At 33.7% G+C, this 19,378-nt stretch overlaps 2 pseudogenes across 2 annotated transcripts; both read left to right on the forward strand.

The window, feature by feature from the left end:
* Nucleotides 1-4,457: 4,457 nt before the first annotated feature.
* On the forward strand, nt 4,458-8,520 carry LOC143554203 (serine/threonine-protein kinase AFC2-like; annotated as a pseudogene). The gene is made up of 12 exons (XR_013138956.1): nt 4,458-4,820; nt 5,587-5,776; nt 6,132-6,158; nt 6,581-6,734; nt 6,802-6,842; nt 6,924-7,038; nt 7,195-7,285; nt 7,512-7,669; nt 7,741-7,805; nt 7,892-7,989; nt 8,068-8,170; nt 8,258-8,520. The product of XR_013138956.1 is annotated as a serine/threonine-protein kinase AFC2-like (transcript).
* Nucleotides 8,521-14,144: 5,624 nt separating this feature from the next.
* On the forward strand, nt 14,145-19,089 carry LOC143554204 (putative serine/threonine-protein kinase WNK3; annotated as a pseudogene). Its single transcript, XR_013138957.1, has 8 exons — nt 14,145-14,376; nt 14,487-14,524; nt 15,653-15,880; nt 16,200-16,423; nt 16,497-16,654; nt 16,840-17,150; nt 17,262-17,829; nt 18,714-19,089. The product of XR_013138957.1 is annotated as a putative serine/threonine-protein kinase WNK3 (transcript).
* Nucleotides 19,090-19,378: the final 289 nt, after the last annotated feature.

Genomic DNA, 19,378 nt, shown 5'->3' on the forward strand with positions numbered 1-19,378 from the left:
CAGATGCCTATCTACTATGTTAGCCGCGTCTTGACAGACGTAGAAACCCGGTACCCTACCCTGGAAAAATTAGTCTTAGCGCTTGTACAGGCTTCCGCAGGCTACCCAGATTATCCATAATCTGCCGGGGTCTTTTAGTGTTTCTTCACCCCTTTAGTCTTTAGAGCACCTCCTACCAAGCCAACATGATGCATATATATTAAAAACCGAACATCCATTTACTATGAATAAATAAAATAAAAGAAAGAGTTTATTTGAAAGGCCAAATGTCAATACTAAAAATCGAAGCAACTTACAAGCTGCAAGATGAATAAAAACAGACAAGGCAAAAGTGCAAAACAATAAGGTCGCTACTCTACAAGAGAAAACGAGCATGTTAAGTATATATAAAATAAATATAGATTATTATTAAAGTAAATGAATACCATAATGTAACATAATCATTTTATGAAGCAAGGAATATAGCAAAACATTATATAACTTCAACTAGTAATTATAGTAATTATGTTATATTATTTGATGCTTAACTTTCCTCTTCCCTTCCTTCACATAATTAATAGTGGGACTTTCAAAGGTAACAAAGTTACACCCTAAAACAGTAAGCATATGTGTTGAATGTTAAATTGATGAATTATAAAGCATATAAAAAACCGTAAATCGAGAAAAATTAATGGTTAAATAAACTATGCTAGGGTCATAAGTATAGTTAAAACTACCACCAAATCAGAAAATGGGTGATGCCTGTGTTGGTGTCAAAATGGAACCAAATCAGAATATGGGTGATGTCTGTGTTGGTGTCAAATGGGCAATCAGAATAGCTCCGGTCTGCTAACACCATACATGCTAGCTTCGATTCTGTTAGCGATTGATTTTTCTGACCGACTCATGACAATCAAAGTAAAAAAAAAGGATAGAAAAAACTGTGTTGGTTATCGAAGTTCAAAATACATATGAACAGCCAGATAAATACACACATCCTAATCAATCAAACGAAGAAGAAATGTAGGAAAATATGGAAGCAATTCTTACCCATTCAGTGAATTAGGCCGTTGTTGATTGTAGGCCAAATACACGCAGGTTGTTGATATCAAATATCTTTATATGTCAACATCAATAATTGAGAAAGTAGAGAATCAAAGATGGGGTTACACAACGTCTCCAACTTATTGTGCATTACAAGTTTGTACATGATGTATTAAAAATGCTACGGGTGAACAAATGTGAGAAGACAAAAATCTTACATTTTAATATATATATAATTCATCAAATTAAACAAACACTAATCTTTTCAATCCAAGTTTGTTTTTGACACTATTCTTCACCCATAAAATGACATAGCATTTAGATTATTCACCACTTTATCGATCGAACTTGAAGTAATCTTGAAAACCTTATTATTTCTTGCCCTCCATATTTCAAATCACAAAGAAAGTTACATTAGGGGTGTTCATGGTCCGGTTTTCGCGGTTTTTAGGTCAAACCGTGAACCGAACCGTTATAACGGTTTTTGATTTTCATAAACCAAAACCAAACCGTTGAACTCTTAAACCAAACCAAACCAAACCGAACCGTTAGTAACAGTTTGGTTTCACGGTTTGACCGCGTTGGTGTTTTATAAAAAAAGTCCAAAATAATTTATAACAAGTTTATTTACCCGCGCGTTGATGTGTGCGGTGCTATTTTGTGTTATCCGGATCTTAATACACCACTGCAATGATAATTATTTAGAAGATGTAATTTCGGCAATGGTACTATAATTCAAAACGAATTTACACATTCTTGTCACTCTACAGTTACAAATCCCGACCAATTAGAAAACCAAATCCGAACCAATAAACACCAATGTTCACAATCAAATTACAACACAACAATTTCCTTGTTGTCATTTAACCTCACTTTCCCAAACCATGTTGCAGTACATACCACAACTCTTCAAACCAGTGAGGTAACCATATTTCTTGGTCAATGATATAAATGAGGATTATTGAAGTTTACTTTGCCCCTGTGCTTCTATAGTTCGATCACCGATCGCCTTAATTTAACTCCGATCTTTACACCCTTCCTAGAAGCCGATTACACGCTAAATAAGGCCCAACTTATACACAAAGTCTATAAATTTTAGAAGAAAATAGCTTATATTTAGTTTTAAATTCTAATAATACAGAACACACAAAATGAATATATTAAACAATTAAATCGAATTGGACCTGACCTTTTCCCTGTATTGCGGTGAACGAACTTAAGACCATTTCTAACTATATTATATAATCTCAGCAAACAAAAGTAAGTCTTAGTCTGCAAAAGAAAATAACAGCATATTTAAAATTTGATTATACCAATAATTAAAGTTAAGTTTATTTAGGAAATGAGATTTGAACATAAAGTTTTAAGAAATCGTGTTGGCCTCAAATATGCTTATGTATGAGCGCAACATTTTTAAAAAGTTTAATGTGGATGTACCTATTTATTATGCAGAATAATTACAGGCTCAATATCCAAACATCTAATGTAGATTGTTCCCTGAGATATGATATATGTAGTTCTCCAAGATTTTTGGGTCATCTTATTCCATATAAACTAATTATCTAATTAATTATCTTCAAACGAATAAACACCAAGCTAAACTAAAAGGAAAATATAACGAAACAATATAAGCATTTGAAGGCTCATAAAAGTAATAGGCTTGGAAAATAAAGTAGACCGAAATAAGTTGTTCAGGCTGTAATACCTATTTGGGGGAACCGGAGACCGGAACTAACCGAAGTCAGTAAGGTTCAAAGCAAACAGTTGAGTATTCAACGGAATACACCCAACAAACCGAACAAAAAGTCAGACTCAGATATTGCAAGCTCTCGAAAGTGAATCCGCTTGATCCAAAAGGTCAAAATCAAAAGAGGTCTTCAACGCCTAACCTGCAGTATGCATCACAATCACAATCACAATCACAATCACAATCAGTAACAGCTGAAGACAAAACCGTTACCTCGTACGAACATTCCACCTGCAAAAAAACACAAAAACAACACTTTGAACACCGTTGTAAATGAAGTTAAAACATAAACAACAATTATGAGTATGTAAAAATAAAGATTAACAGATAATAAGAATGCATATATACCGAAGGTGCAGATGCCTTGCGCAAGTCGATGTTGTTGAGAAAACCAAAAATCCAAAAAGCCATAAGGAAGAAGAAAAGAACCCCAAGTAATAAATTTTAGAACCCTAAAAATTAAAAGAAGCAAAACACACCAAGACCAGCGTAAACTGACAGCGATCGCCGTCGACATAGGTCGGAGAATGACGGCAGAAAAGGAAGATGAGTACTTGATTTGAGGACCGGTGGATGAGAAATGACGAAGTTGTTTTGATGGGTTTTAGATGAAAAAGACACTTTTTTTAGTTTAATTTTATTTATTGTAAAAAATTTTATATTATACTTAAAATTTGATGATAAAATGGTTTTAAAAATTATAATCTGGTTTAAAAGTTACTTGGAATTTGTGAGACCCAAGACCTGCTTATTTTTTTACTATAAAATTATTTCTTAATTATATATATCTTTTAAAAAATCATATAATAAATTTTAGTATATCCTATTTTATAGGATTTTCACATTAATAATTTGATGAGAATAATTTTTAATGTAATGAGATGTTATAACTCGTTTAAGAAATATATGGGTTTGGTAAGACCCATATCCGTGAATTCGGGTCAAATGTATGAGAAACCTCCATTTAAAAATCAAGCAAATTTGGTGACTCCAAAAAAAGAGGAACGACCACATCACGACGCATAGGATTTTTATGTTTTCGTTTATATATATTATAGATTTTATTATATGTCACTCATTATAATTTACAAAGTTCAACAAACACTTCGATTTTGAGCTCTCAACTGAAATTTGAAAGGCCACTTAACATTTTTGTGTTTTGGACTTGGGCTCAGCCCATGAGCCCATCCTTTTTAAGTTTACTTGGTATTTAATATGTATATTAAACGAACTTTATTTAATTCTGGTAATATATTTGTATACATATATAATATATAATACTTCAAAATACATATAATTAAATCATTGGTTCGGTCCGGTTTTATACGGTTGGTTTTTGATACAAACCGTAAACCAAACCGTTCGCTACGGTTTGAAAATCTTCAAACCAACCGACCGAAAGTTAAGAAAGAAAACCAACCGTGAAACCAAACCAATAACCGGTTTAGACGGTTTTATGGTTTCGAACCAAACAATAAACACCCCTAAGTTACATATCATAGAAAGTTATTTCACAAAATTGGTAATCCTAATTCCTAAAGTGTAAACAGTAAAATACTAAAGTTTGAACTTTGAAGTCAAACTGCATGGGACCCAGTTAAACTTTAATATACACTAATAATTCTTTATTTTATAAAAAGCACCACGCCACCCACACTAACCTAACCACGGTCAACAACCAACTCCAATCACCCAACCACGGTTAACCCTCCAGGAATATGCCACCAGATAATGCACATCACCATCACCAAAAACACACCACGTGTACGGCCCGATCATCACATTGCATAACTCACCGGTGGATATCTGGTTTGCGTTAGAAATCAGGATTAGGTATTATATTATTTCTCATCACAAAAAATCGTTTATTCATTCTCTTCATCGTAACAATAACAATAATAATCAGCAAAAAATTCAACCGTAGATTCGTGAAATTGTGCATCAGATCATGGAGATGGAGCGTGTTACCGAGTTTCCGATGAGTAACGTTGATATCGGACCGAGAAAGCGGCAGAGAATTGGCTGGGAGGCTGTTCATACGCCACAGAAGGTATTAGATCTGCTTCGTTTTGTATCTATTTATCTAATTTGTTGTTTTTCTGAGTTTTGTTTTGCTAGATCTAATTGATTTCTGAATCGTTGACCAGGTAAAATTGAAATTAGGTTTTCTAATTTGTTCTGATTTGATAACTGGTTATGGATCTAATTAGCCGATTACTTGTGTTTTTGATTTGATTGCATACAATTGATTATGGATCTAATTAGCGGATTAGATGACTTTTTGGTTTAATTGGATAACAAATGATGTTTTGGCGGTAAATAATTATGGATGATAACTTTTTTTTTTTATTTTTTTTTTTATAGTTTTAAGCAATTTTGGTTGATACTACATGTGTGAAACCCTAATTTAAGACTTAACAAGTTGGTTATGATTCTATTTAGTTGAAAAGCTGTGTTGGAATTTGATGTAAAATCTTAATATTTTTTTTATAGATTTTAAGCAAATTTTGGCTAGAATACAGATCATTTATTTGGTTAATCTTATAATTTGCTGTAAACCGGAGAAGGCATGGTAAGAATTATAATATGTGATCATGGAATTTTGATCTGGATTTTAATTAATTGGTTATTGTATTCTTAAATAAAGAAGAATTTGATCCTGGTTATTTTTGTTGTAACTACCGGGATCATATTTTCCATGTCATGGTTATTTTTCTGACTATATTCACAAGTTTTTGAAATTTATGATATATAATAATTCAAGGAGATTTAATGATCTCTATTTGAAAGAAACATGAATGGATGCCTGTGTGTAGGCTCAGCTATCATTATTTTGTGGACAAGATGTAGGAAATGTAACCAGCTATGCACCTTCGGGGGCTCCCCAAGACCATACTAATTCATCTCATCTTAAGCGTGTGGCTCACGATGGTTCTCCACCATGGCGTGAAGATGATAAAGATGGGCATTATATGTTTGCAGTTGGAGATAATTTAACTTCACGCTGTAACTACCCTTTACCACCATCAAATAGATTTTTTATGTCAATTTTGTATTATAGTATCCTAGTTGAAACATATCTTTATTTATTGTTTTTAAAACTTTTCATACAAATAACTTAACACGCCATGTTATCCTTGCACATATTATTGGGTTCTGCTATCTAGAAATCTTAATAGGTTACAAAATCTTTTGGTAATGTAGTATTGTAGTATGAAACAATTTTAAAACATCAAAAGTTGGTTGTTTTGCTCTGTTTGTATACTGTGTTGGTGAAAAAAAAAGTTTGCTTATAGCTTCTTGATGTTTGTACTATCATGCTTGTATGGTACTGATATATCTTTCTTTTTCTTTCTTGCAGATAAGATCCATGGCAAAATGGGTGAAGGTAAGAATTATCTACCAAACAACTGCTTATAAATAATTAACTAATTATATGGATTGGTATATTTCAGAACTTTTAAATAATTTAACAACTTTAAGAGCTCTTAACAACCAATCATTTATTTATTAATTTTATATATTTAATATTATTTGAGTGTGGTTTTGTCATTTGTCATATGTAGTTTTATGATTATATATATGTAAATTAGTTTTTACACATATGTAAAGTCACCATCACATGTATGCAAGCACAAAGTTACATATGATAAATGACAAGAACTCCTCACATAATATTAAAGATATAAAATAGATAAAAAGAAATGATCGGCTACTTGAAGTTTTTGAATTTTTTGGAGTTCTAAAAGATCCAAACCCTTGTTGATAATGGAGGTATATAGTATAATTATGTATACTTGTTTATTTTAGGTACATTTGGTCAAGTATTGGAATGCTGGGATAAAGAACGGAAGGAAATGGTGGCGATTAAAATTGTTCGTGGTGTAAAGAAGTACCGTGAGGCAGCCATGATCGAGATTGATGTGCTTCAACAACTCGGTAAACATGATAAAGGCGGCAATCGGTGAGTAACAATTTTATATGTGAGTAACGTGGTTGTGTCCGTTGTTAAAATGGTTTATTTCTTGCAGTTGTGTACAAATAAGGAACTTATCGTAACAATATCTGTATTGTAAGTTTAGTACAACTGATATGGTGGATTTATTCCCCAGTTTATCAAATGTTTTTGGTTAAGACTATTTGATGGATTCAGGTTTTTGAGAAGCTTGGACCAAGTTTATATGATTTTCTTCGCAAAAACAATTATCGTTCATTTCCTATAGATCTAGTTCGTGAGATTGGAAGACAACTCTTGGAATGTATAGCATGTGTGTAGTAATTACTTGATGCTATTTTTATATTATTTGGGTAGTTTAGTTCTATGTGTGTGATTTGGAAGTTGACCATGTTTGACTCTTGTTGCTGTTGATAATAAATGATTAATCTGTTAAAGTGTTAACAAGTGTTTGTTAAATATGTTGCAGTTATGCATGATCTGCGTTTAATACACACGGATTTGAAGCCCGAGAACATGCTTCTTGTGTCCTCGGAATACATCAAAGTGCCTGATTACAAGGTTTGAACAATTTTTGATGACCCAGTTGAAGTAACTGTATTTTTTTTAACCAGAACCATGAGAACCCATATGTAACCGACCCGTAAAGCTGTTATTCTGGTCGGTTCTGGTTCCTGCAAAGATGGCTACTCGATCTTGGTTTTGGCGGTTCCAAACCAATGATCAAAATTGCCACATTTAGTTTATATGATGGCTAACGGTTTTTGTTTCCAATATGATGTTTTTGGGCTCATCTAGGTCACCAAAAGACAGTTCATACTCCAAAAGAATACCAAAATGCAGTGCAATCAAAGTTATTGATTTCGGTAGCACTACGTATGATCGTCCCGATCAGAATTATATAGTATCAACTCGTCATTATCGTGCGCCCGAAGTTATATTAGGTAATCACTTTATATAAGTACTTTTATGCCATAAAAGTCACATGTTTATTTACTACAATTGTTTCTTTTAGGATTGGGATGGAGCTACCCTTGTGATATATGGAGTGTTGGTTGCATCCTAGTGGAGCTATGCTCTGTAAGTGGACATTTTTAGCCTTGCACCATAAGGGTAAACTTATCATTTGTCAGGATCCTTATTTAACTGGTACATGTGTATAACAGGGTGAAGCTTTATTCCAAACACATGAGAATCTCGAACATCTTGCTATGATGGAAAGAGTTCTAGGCTTTTTACCTCAACACATGTTGAGAAAAGCAGAGTGAGTACAATTGATTGGCTCGTTTTGACTTTTGATTTTGACCCATTTGACAACATATTAATGTTACCGTCTCATCAGTCGACATGCAGATAAGTACATTAGAAAAGGTAGGTTGGACTGGCCCGAGGGTGATACCTCACGAGAAAGTATTAAAGCTGTTCAAAAGCTACCTCGGCTTCAGGTTTTAAATTTTAATTCCTCCGTAATCATCTCCATATACTGCTATCATACACTTCACATTATCCTAACTATTATTTTTATTTTGCAGAACTTAATCATCTCCATATTCTTATTCATTTATTACAAGGTCTTTTGAGATATGATCCTTTGGATAGGTTAACAGCACGAGAAGCTTTAAGACATCTGTTTTTCACTAGAGATCATTTTAAGCGTTATTAGGTGGAACTTTTTGATTAATGTGGTTCGAGTGTATGCTCTTTTGTTGTAACCTTTTTCATCCTGATTGAATACAGAATCAAGTCGTTTATAGCTCATTTTGTTGTATTTATGAATAATATCTTGATCGAGTCACAAATTTGTTGAAATTCTTGAATGTGATCTATATACAAACGTTGCTGACTTGGTTGTCGTCAGTTTGTGCATGTTTGCTTGCTAACAAAGCATAATGCAGAAGTGTCGAACCAAACAAGAGTGATTTCGAGGGTAGAACGTCATTTAATACGATTCATTAGCAGTTAGCATTATGATAACACATTGCCAAGGCGAAATTTTTTTTGGGCCTTAAATTTTTTTTTTTTTGAACGGCCAACTAAGTAACGCCGGGTACCCCGTACGCGGCCCCCAATGGCTAAAGGTAGCCCGAGCCGGCCACTAGTCCGGACGGACGGAGCCCCTAGCGGTCCACCTGTTGAGGAATTCACCGGATAAAACCCGACCCCCACGCCCGCCAAACGGCACGACAGCGAGGAGCCGGTAAAACCGGCTGAGATCAGGACTCGAACCCTGGCAAACCAGGGTCATCCCTCATATCTCCCATATAAGTTGGTGATAGTGAGTTTGATCCCCCTACCTCTCACTTGTAAAGTGAGTGCTCTACCATTGAGTCACAACCAATTTATTTTTGGGGGCCTTAAATAAAGGAGTATTTTGTTGGGAATAAACAATTTAATTTTTATATGGGTTTATTTGGTTATAATTGAGTTGTGTAAAAAACTTTTGTATAAAAAAAGAATAAACATGCCTGAAATTAGAGTAGAACCCGCAACCTTTGAGTTGGGAGTAATACCCCTTTGACACTAGACCAAACTAATGGTTATGTAAATGTGTTTAAACACTAAATTACATATTGTTTTAATAAAAATACATATAATTTAAAAAAAAAAATCGGGCCAACGGGGTGTCGGGCCTGTGGCCGACGACCACCCGGCCACACCTTATGGCCGGCCCTGCGATAACAAGATTACTGCCAGTTTTTTCTCGGTATTATTATAACAACATTTAGATACATATAATTTTAAAAAAAATAAAAAATCGGGCCAACGGGGTGTCGGGCCTGTGGCCGACGACCACCCGGCCACACCTTATGGCCGGCCCTGCGATAACAAGATTACTGCCAGTTTTTTCTCGGTATTGTTATAACAACATTTAGTCATCGTTTATAGTCATGGAATCTTATTTCATCAGTTTTGAAAGAAAATAATGTTGTTAAGACTTGTCATGAGAGGTCATATATAATGTAACTAGTATGTATTCTCCCTTGAGTGAGTATTATCGGCTAGCCTCCCGATTTCGATGAGAAATACAGAAAAAAAGACGTAAAGATGAAGATGACGAGACAAAATGCTAAATAAGGAGTGGTTGCTTAAACGATACACACAACTCTAGGCTGACTTGCTTATGTATATCATGCTTGCTTAAATGATATTATTACCATTATCATAATAAACGGACGATTTAACAAGATGATTTGGTGAAATTTTAACATAAAGTGATTTGCTTGTTTTATGGGCATTTATCTTAGTCACATTTTGTAACACCTCAATCCAGAACGGACTGACGTGTCACTATTACAGATATCTAATCAACGCTACAATCTAAAATACAACAAAAATCAATCCAACCTATGTCACATATTATTAAACCAAAATTAATTAACTTTTAAAAACTTGAACTTCATTATTCTCTCTCATCACTAGTATTCCCGAGTCCCAGATTACCTGAAAACAAAATAAGAAAAACAAAACAAGAAAATACGGTTGAGCCAAAAATTGCCCAGTAACGGAAAGAACAATAGTAAAAGTAAGGACAGACGTAAGAAAATAAATATACGAACTTCAATTCAAAATCGAAACCAACTTTTTTTACCGAAAACATATACTTAATAAAATTCGGAGGTATGATCCGACACTTGGCCAGAACATAATCAAACGCATACGGAAACATATCAGAAACATATTATAACATATACACACATCAAACCACGTGACTACACATAAAAAAAACTCAAAGTCACGTGAAACGGTAGCACCCACAAGCCAAAACAGAACAGACTGGTACACAGCTAGCTAGTCCATGCACCTATGATACGGTGAGTGTCAGTACACCCATTATTCCATCTCAACACAACAAACGCAAACTCAGAGCTAAGATCGATCTATACGCCTCTAGGGGCCAAAGTGCTACGAAAGCACAAGCTAGAGACGCCGTGAACTTTTATCACACACTGTCACGATAAGTGTATGCCGTTGACGCCCATACGACATTTCAGACATGCTCGGGTGACAGAGTACAAAAGCTAAAAGCATATAACTAAATATATTTAAAACGGAACATGTACTAAAGAGTACAAATAAATAATCTATTGCATGCTATATATTATATAAAACAACTTAACTCAAAATATAACTGACACGTAACGAAACTCCGTACTACAAAGTAACGGAGTAGAGTCAATACTATAAGTAACCGAAAAAGGAAATGGTAACGAAGTAACGGAATATAAATTATGCTATGAGTGACAGAAACCAGGAACCTTACCTTAATAGTCGAGGGGCAAGCAAGTAAAATCAAGTTGCTTTAAGTTGTACTAACACCTACATTTTATTTATTTCTCCATTAAACTTTACAAACTTAGATCCGTTGGTTAAATAATTTCCGGCGACAAGAATTTTTAGGATTTGTTGACTAGTATTAGACTCTTAACGTCTTATGGACTTTGTATTAGTATTCCATTAAAATACATAAAACATAACTAATTTCACTTGTAAAATATATATAACAAAACTATAGGGTAGATATAATAACTATTTGTTAATAACATGGGTCATTACTTTAGCTTATTAAAAATGGACGTAAACCTTTAGTAACTTTATATAGATATTTATTAAATAATAATAATCATAATAATATGATTTCGATGAACTGTGAAGTCAACAAAAAGAAAAGAAAAACCCATAAAGTCTCCATAGTCCATTAAATTATAATAGTGATTCCAAATAATAATTCATGTATTCTTAGTCGCCGGAATCGAATCGGAACTCAAGATTATACAAGAACATGAAAGGTGAACAAGAGCATAATTATTACCTCCGGAGCCGAACAAAACTGAACGTATCTAAAAGCGAGGGCGGTGGAAGTAACCGGACGCGTGACGGTGACTGCGTATTTAACCGAATGAGTTACTACTTTGTCACGTAAATATGATATTAAAAGAATGAAACTGACTCGAGTTAGTACCTGTCTCTTACTAAATCGGGGGGGATCGATGCAGCGGCGGTGTATTACCGGAAGTTTGCAGAACGATGGTGGTGCACGGTACTCGACGGTGGTGACGATCGTCGGGATTTGAACTGAACGTTGTAAAACTAATATGACGAAACAACTCAGATTGCTAGGAGGTCAGAAGCTGTTTACCATAGAGTCGTGGTGGTTGTCGGCACTAGAGTTGCGGCGACCAACTTGTAGCAGGACCGAGTCGTCACACGCGGAGCGGTAGGATGAAGTGAGATTACGCAGCAAGGTTTTATGAAGTTTATTTGCAGATTTAGGGGTTTATAATAGCGATCGCGATCGATGAACGAAGGCTTCGGATCTCCATCTGATCCGTTAAGTTTGTTATAACAGTAGATGACGGCTAAGGATTTGAATAAAAGAAACGTGTTGATCCTATAATACTATTTGCTTTGCATACTTTATTTTATCAATTTTAGAATATGTTTATTTATATGACTTAATAACTAACAATATGATGATGATGTTAACATTTCAAATACAATCTCTATTAAACTTAGAGATTATCATTGTTATCTTATAATTATTATTATCTTATAAACGAGCTAACGATATAATTGTTGAATTAATCTAAAGATTTTAAATATTTATCTTATACACAATTTGGGTTATTATACATTTGTAGATAGTACTTCTTTTTTATATGATACGGTAAAATTGAATAATTATTTAAAATGAATGTATTGGTCGGTTAAGTATTAATATAATAATTCATTGTTCAATTAGTCTGCATACTCTTATTTTACTTTCTTAACCAAATTAATATAATTTTTCGGTTTGACAAAACACCCTTTAGGCTTTTCGAAAAGAAGAAAAGAGGCGTGCACATCTCCGTGACATCTTGTTTTACTTTTATGCAATAAACTAATAAATAAAAACTTTAGAATGAGTACGTATCTATTGATTTTAACCAAAGGTCATTTGTATATAATAAAGATTTAGTCTACTAAATTTCTCTCAAAATCTATAATTGTTTATAATATGTACGGAAAAGATAACATATATTTAAAGAGTAATGCTTTTTAGGAAAAAGGTTTTTTTTAATCCATATCCATATACTACATATATAAAACCCACCATTGGGAATGAAGTAGAACAAATTATTTTACTCACAACATGTCATGAGAAAAGTCATGAAACTACTGTTGGATCAATTGGTCTTTGTGTTAGGTTTGGGTAACATGCAAGGTGGGTTTTTATGCTGACACAGATACTAAAAAAAACTTTTTTTGTTTGCAGTCATAATTTTATAGATAAATGAGCATACTTGGAAAATTTTCACGATATAGCATGAATAGTATTTGATCTTAAGTAAACATAATTTTTGTGTTCTTGTATTTTTGTTCGTTTAAATATATACACCAATAAAATATTTTATGTATAATATACGTATACAAGCTTTTTCAAATGTTTATGGATGTAAATGAACAAACAATATGTTTGTTTGTGTTCCCAATTAATTCAACTAAACGATCCTAACAACTTCTTCACGTAATCACGTTTGCTTGTTTGATTCATTTACGTGCACTTCAAGGCTTCATGTATGAGATGAATACGCCCAAGATATTCTTCCTATTTTAAGAAAGTCATGGACAAGTTGATACATAAAAAGTCAAAATGCTACAAAAATAATCATAATTTAAAACACAATATATCAAGCAAATGGCTATGAAAAGCATTTTTCAAATCCCTCATTTTGCACCCAATATTATTATAGACATTATTATAAGAATAAGAATAATAATACTAATAGATCATGTCGTATAATATTCATAAATTTAGTTTAATACTTTTCAAAAACTAAAAATTGATGCTCAAACTATATTTTAATGTATGTTTTCTCCATCTATGCCATTATAAACTTTCTTATATTAAAAATAAAAAAATGTATGCTTCTTCCTCTCCGACCTCTTCACGAAATAATAATAATAATTTATATCATGTTAGGGTGGTGAGGGCACAAAGCCAAATTAACAGATTATCCTAACCATTTACATTATGACTACTTAAAATTACTTTATACTACCCTACGCTATCCTAAAGGGTAACATCACTTTTTTCATCACCCCCAAAGAATTTATCAAATTGGAAATGATGACTATATTTGTTTGATGTCAATAGAAAATTGAAACCGGAAATGAAAAGGGTGGTCCCACATGCCACAAGTCCACAACCCACCCACCCCCCCCCCCCCCCATCCTTAAAATATTTCAATTTCAGTTTAATACCTTTCAAAACTAAACTTTGATGTTGCAATTTATATATTTTTAATATGTTTACTCAATCTAATCAACCCAATATTATATAAAAACATGATGTCATTATAATTTATAAATTGTATTATTACATAAAAATAATAAAAAAAACATTTTGTGTTCAACCTCTTGACGCCACGTCTATATACACACACACGCACGCATGCATTCCACCATCTTCAAAACCCTAACAGAATAATAATATTCCGGTCACCGGAGTCCGGCAACTCTTCTCCGGAGACAATTATCAATCATCCCGATTCACATCGATTTGGATTTGATCAACACCGAAATGTCACTGGAATCGTCGTCAGACCACGACTCGGACGATAATTCCGATCCCGAGTTCGTTGAGATCGATCCATCCGGTCGTTACGGACGGGTTAGAATCTCACACACTTCAAATTATATGTTCATACGATTTTATATATATTTTGATTTAATTAGCTTAATTTGTTGTTATTTGGATGAATGTATTTGTATGATTTGCAGTATAAAGAAGTGTTGGGGAAGGGGGTTTGCAAAACAGTGTATCCTTTTATATGTTGACGTTTATTATTATTGATATGATTTCTATACAATTCAACATGATATGTTATTGCAAATTAAGCTGAATTTCATAATTTCAAACCAGTGCATCTAAATTTATAGTTTATCTCATTAATTTTAGGTTAATTGAGGAAAATTAATAGTTAGGTAAAACAAAATTTGAATCATTCACACTTGGTTATTGTTAGTTACTAGTTAACATTATCATTGATATGATTTCTACACATTTTTACAAGGAATATTGCAAACTGAGGGGGTGTTTGGATGAGCTTTTTAAATTGCTTATATGCTTATTTGCTTTTTGAAAAAAAACAACTTTTCAAAAGTTCCATTTTGAAGCTTTTAGATTTGCTTTTCCAAACACTTTTTGCTTTTCAACAAATAAATAGCAAATAAGCAAGTTTTAAAAGCTCACCCAAACACCCCCTGAGTTGAATTTCATTGGGTGCAGTACCGTCCCCGAGAATCGTTAAAAAATTTTGGGCCGAAAGGCGAAAAAATATTTGGTTTTAGTAAAATCTTTTTTATTGGGCTTAAAGTCTTAGAACAATTAAACTTTTAAATGAGCTTACTGGTTATGATATGGGTTGTGCAATTTTTATTTATTTATTATTATTTTTATTAAAAATGAGCTTAATGAATTGGGTAATTGGGTTTAAACATTAAGAAAATGTGTGTTTTTTTTCAAATATATATATATATATATATATATATATATATATATATATATGTATATGTATATATATATATATATATAAGTTTTTAAAAAGATATTCGGGCCTATTGGGGTGATCGGTCTCCCCCCCCCCCTCTCTGCAAAGTGGCCTTGTCATAGACCAGTGCATTCACGTTCATAGTTAATTAAATCAAATTTTGAACCATTCACACTTGGTTATTGCTGCCAAGTACCTATTTTTAGGTAAAGTACCATAAATAGGACATTATAGTTCGCGACATAACAGCAATTTTGGCCAAATCGTAGAAATGTGAAAAATGAAGCTAGCAAATGCAAATTGAATTGTTTCTTTTATTGGTTGTAACAGAATAGGAGAACTGTAAAATAGATTGATAGTGTTATCAAATCCTTAATTACATGTCACGTATTTTAGATACAGAGCGTTTGATGAACTGGAAGGAATTGAAGTGGCTTGGAATCAAATAAAGTTTTCTAATTTCTTGAGGAACCCCGAGGAATTGGATCGTTTATACTCTGAAGTTCATTTGCTCAAAACACTCAAGCACAAGAATATTATCAAGTTCTACAATTCTTGGGTCGATACAACGAACGAGCATATCAACTTTATCACCGAGGTTTTCACATCTGGCACATTACGACAGTATGTTTCATTTACTTCCAACCGTCTGTTTTGTTACAAAGGGGGTGTTTGGATGTGCGTTTTGCGTGTGATTTTGAATAACCAGTTGTAATAATAACCAAAAAGGAAGTTCTTGTGAAAAACGAGACGAGTCTTGAGATGGAAGTAAATTTCTATTATGAAATTAGGTTTCTTTTACTTTGCTTTTTGAGAATCAGTTTTGTTGCAGCTAGTATGAAATTGACCTTTAAATGATCAGATACCACAAAATCCGAACACCTCTAAAGTCATTAAGGAATTTATAATTGTATATTTAAAGACCATGTTAGAGATATGGTAGGTACCGGAAGAAGCATAAACATGTAGATTTGCGGGCATTGAAGAAATGGTCTAAACAAATTTTGGAGGGATTAGTGTATCTTCATAGTCATGACCCTCCAGTTATTCATCGTGACCTCAAATGTGACAATATTTTTGTTAACGGGAACCAAGGTGAGGTAAAGATTGGTGATCTTGGATTAGCTGCCATTCTTCGCCAAGCTCATTCTGCTCATAGTGTGATTGGTGAGTTTATGCTTTTAAAAATGTCTGCGCTATCCAACCTGCGACCTCATCCATGGTTGTTTTGTATATCTAGGAACCCCAGAGTTCATGGCACCTGAGCTTCATGAAGAAGATTATAATGAACTTGTAGATATATATGCCTTTGGGATGTGCCTACTTGAATTGGTTACATTTGAGTATCCATATGTCGAATGTGCAAATGCTGGTCAAATATATAAGAAAGTGACATCAGTAAGTGATTTATGCTAGCTGTTCTTTCCTTTTATTCTGTTTCTCATATATTATATTCAACAATTAGCGAGATATATGTCTATATGCCTTATATGCCTAAAAGCAATTTACAAATTACAAGCTTGTGAAGTATTGGATAACTAATTTCTTGGATTATTTAATAAAATTTGCTTCTATCCTGTTAGGGTGTGAAACCAGCTTCGTTAGAAAAAGTAAATGATCCTGAAGTCAAATCATTAATTGAAAAATGTATTTGCAACGTTTCGGATAGATTAAGCGCTAAGGATCTATTGATGGATCCGTTTCTGCACGGAATATCTAGGTAATTAATATCTTCAAGCCACCTCCAAGATTTTTTTTTTATTTGATATTTCTTTAATGTATTTTCTAGATGATGAAATTGAGAATCTTGACATTGCTCGGGATTTCACGGTCAAGGGTCAAATGGGAGACCCGAATACAGTTTTCTTGAAATTACATATGGAAGATACAACAGGTCATCTGCCTATATCTTTTAGTAACGGGTTGATCCGGCCTGTTTGACCACATCCTTCTTATTTTACCGATTCTACAATTATAAAAGTTTAGATTTTGTTTTGTGGGCCAGGCCATGCTCGGACGATTCATTTCCCATTTGATATCAAACTCGATACTCCAACCGCAGTTGCTAAAGAAATGGTCCAAGAACTGGATTTAACAGATCAAGATGTAACTGCAATTTCTGAAATGATTGAATCAGAAATTCAATCATGTTTTCCTGATTGGTCAGCAACAGATCACAAAGTCAACTCTCATGGATCTTTATCCCTTGAACAATTTCCTTCAGGTCGAAAATATTGGAATGCTGCACCCAAAAACGATGGCTTGACACTCGAGACCACACGCGAAGACCAGGGCTCGAGCCATGGTGTCCCGAGTGAAGAAATGGAAGAAATCTTGAGACATGATGATAATGATGATGTGGATATTATCATGGAGAAACTTGAAAATATTATGACGGAGCAGAAGAAAGAGTTGGATGAACTTAAGAAACAACATGGATTAAGAGTACATGATATTTTGATGGAGCTTCCTCCCGAAACTCGAAAAGAAGTTCTTAACGCATACAAAGTTGAGATCTTGAAAGCGTGCATCTTGGATATGTATTGTACAGATGTTGACTCTTCTTTTGACTCGTAAGTTTTTCGTTTTTTTCAATCTTGAGATTGACGGGTTGGGTCATGGCTCAGAACGGGTTTGGGTTAAAATGGTTTATCTTTGGCACGTGTCAACGCTGCCTGAAGGGGGGGGGGGGGGGGGTAAGCCTTAGCTCGACTATGCTCGGATTCGGCTCGTTTTTTTAACTATTTATTAATTTATATAATTTTTATTTTATTTTATGTTTATATATAGCTTAATAGTATACTATATTATTTAGTTATATTATCATAATTTTTTATAGTCCATACATCAAATAAAAGTTATATTAATAATAAGCTCGTTTAGGTTCGCGAGCCAGCTTGAGCTCAATAAGTGAAGCTCTTGATGGGACTCATTTATTAAAAAAGCTTATTTTCAGACTTGAGCTAGGGCTCATTTAAGCTCAGCACAATCGAGCTTTTAGTGAGCCGATCTCAAGTAGCTCACGAGCGGCTTGGCTCATTTACACCCCTACGAATTTCTCTTTAGCAAAGGTCTCATGTTCGAATCCAACTTCTACTTGTTTTTTAATTCCTTCCTTGATCCTATGAAGGCCACTTGCGTGGTGCTTTTATGCATTTTAAAGAACATTATTAATACTTTACTTGTAATCACACGAGTACACGACTACATTTATAGTAATAATCCAAATATTTTGTACTAGTATGTTCCCCGTTTTAGCTATCCATTTTATCGGTGCCATTTGATCCATTTAAGTTCCCATTTTGGCTATCCATTTTATCGGTGCCATTTGATCCATTTAAGTTCCCCATTTTGGCTATCCATTTTATCGGTGCCATTTGATCCATTTAAGTTGTGAGTTGCATACCCAAATTGACCCATTCATGATAAATGCTAAATGATTTCAAATTGTTCCCAGAAAAGCCGAAGACATGCACACTGTTATGAAGGATGAAGATAAACAACCTGAAGCAGAAAACCATGACGACCTTGGAAAAATATTCAAGCACAAGTTCAAAACCGGGATCAATTATACAACGCCAAACATGGGCATTGCTGTAATTTTGGGAAATGATGGTGTGGGTTCATGACATTCAAAGGCGTTTCAAATAGAAACCATTGCATATTTCGTGTAGTTTTGGAGAGAGTTGGAGTGAATGCATGTATATAAGAGTAGATTATGATTATTTGTTAACAATTACAGGTTTGATTTTATGTTTTGGATAGCTGAGTTTAGTTATGAAATTTGAAGGACTCTGTAGATATTAGGCAACTCGAGCTATTCTATCAGTTTGTGGTGGTTGCCAAAATTTATTTTCATTTGATTGTTTGGTTTTGCGTTGCTAAGATATTAATATTGATTTTTGCGAATATAGGATGTTGATTAGTTTTGAAGTTATTAATCCAAAGCATACAGTATACCAATTCGTTACTGACAAGTCGAGGCATATTAAGTAAATCAAGCAATCGAAGCAAACCAGTGGCTCGTAAACATCTTTTGCTTAGAAACCTATGGGTTGACAACTTGTCGCTCATCTACTACTCTTCATGGATATTCAATGCTAATTGGGTTGTTTGTCCTTA

The sequence above is a fragment of the Bidens hawaiensis genome, unplaced genomic scaffold (assembly GCF_021521415.1).
Source record: "Bidens hawaiensis isolate Kalapana, Puna unplaced genomic scaffold, B.hawaiensis_p1.1 tig00017565_1, whole genome shotgun sequence".
Classification (NCBI taxonomy): Eukaryota; Viridiplantae; Streptophyta; class Magnoliopsida; order Asterales; family Asteraceae; genus Bidens; species Bidens hawaiensis.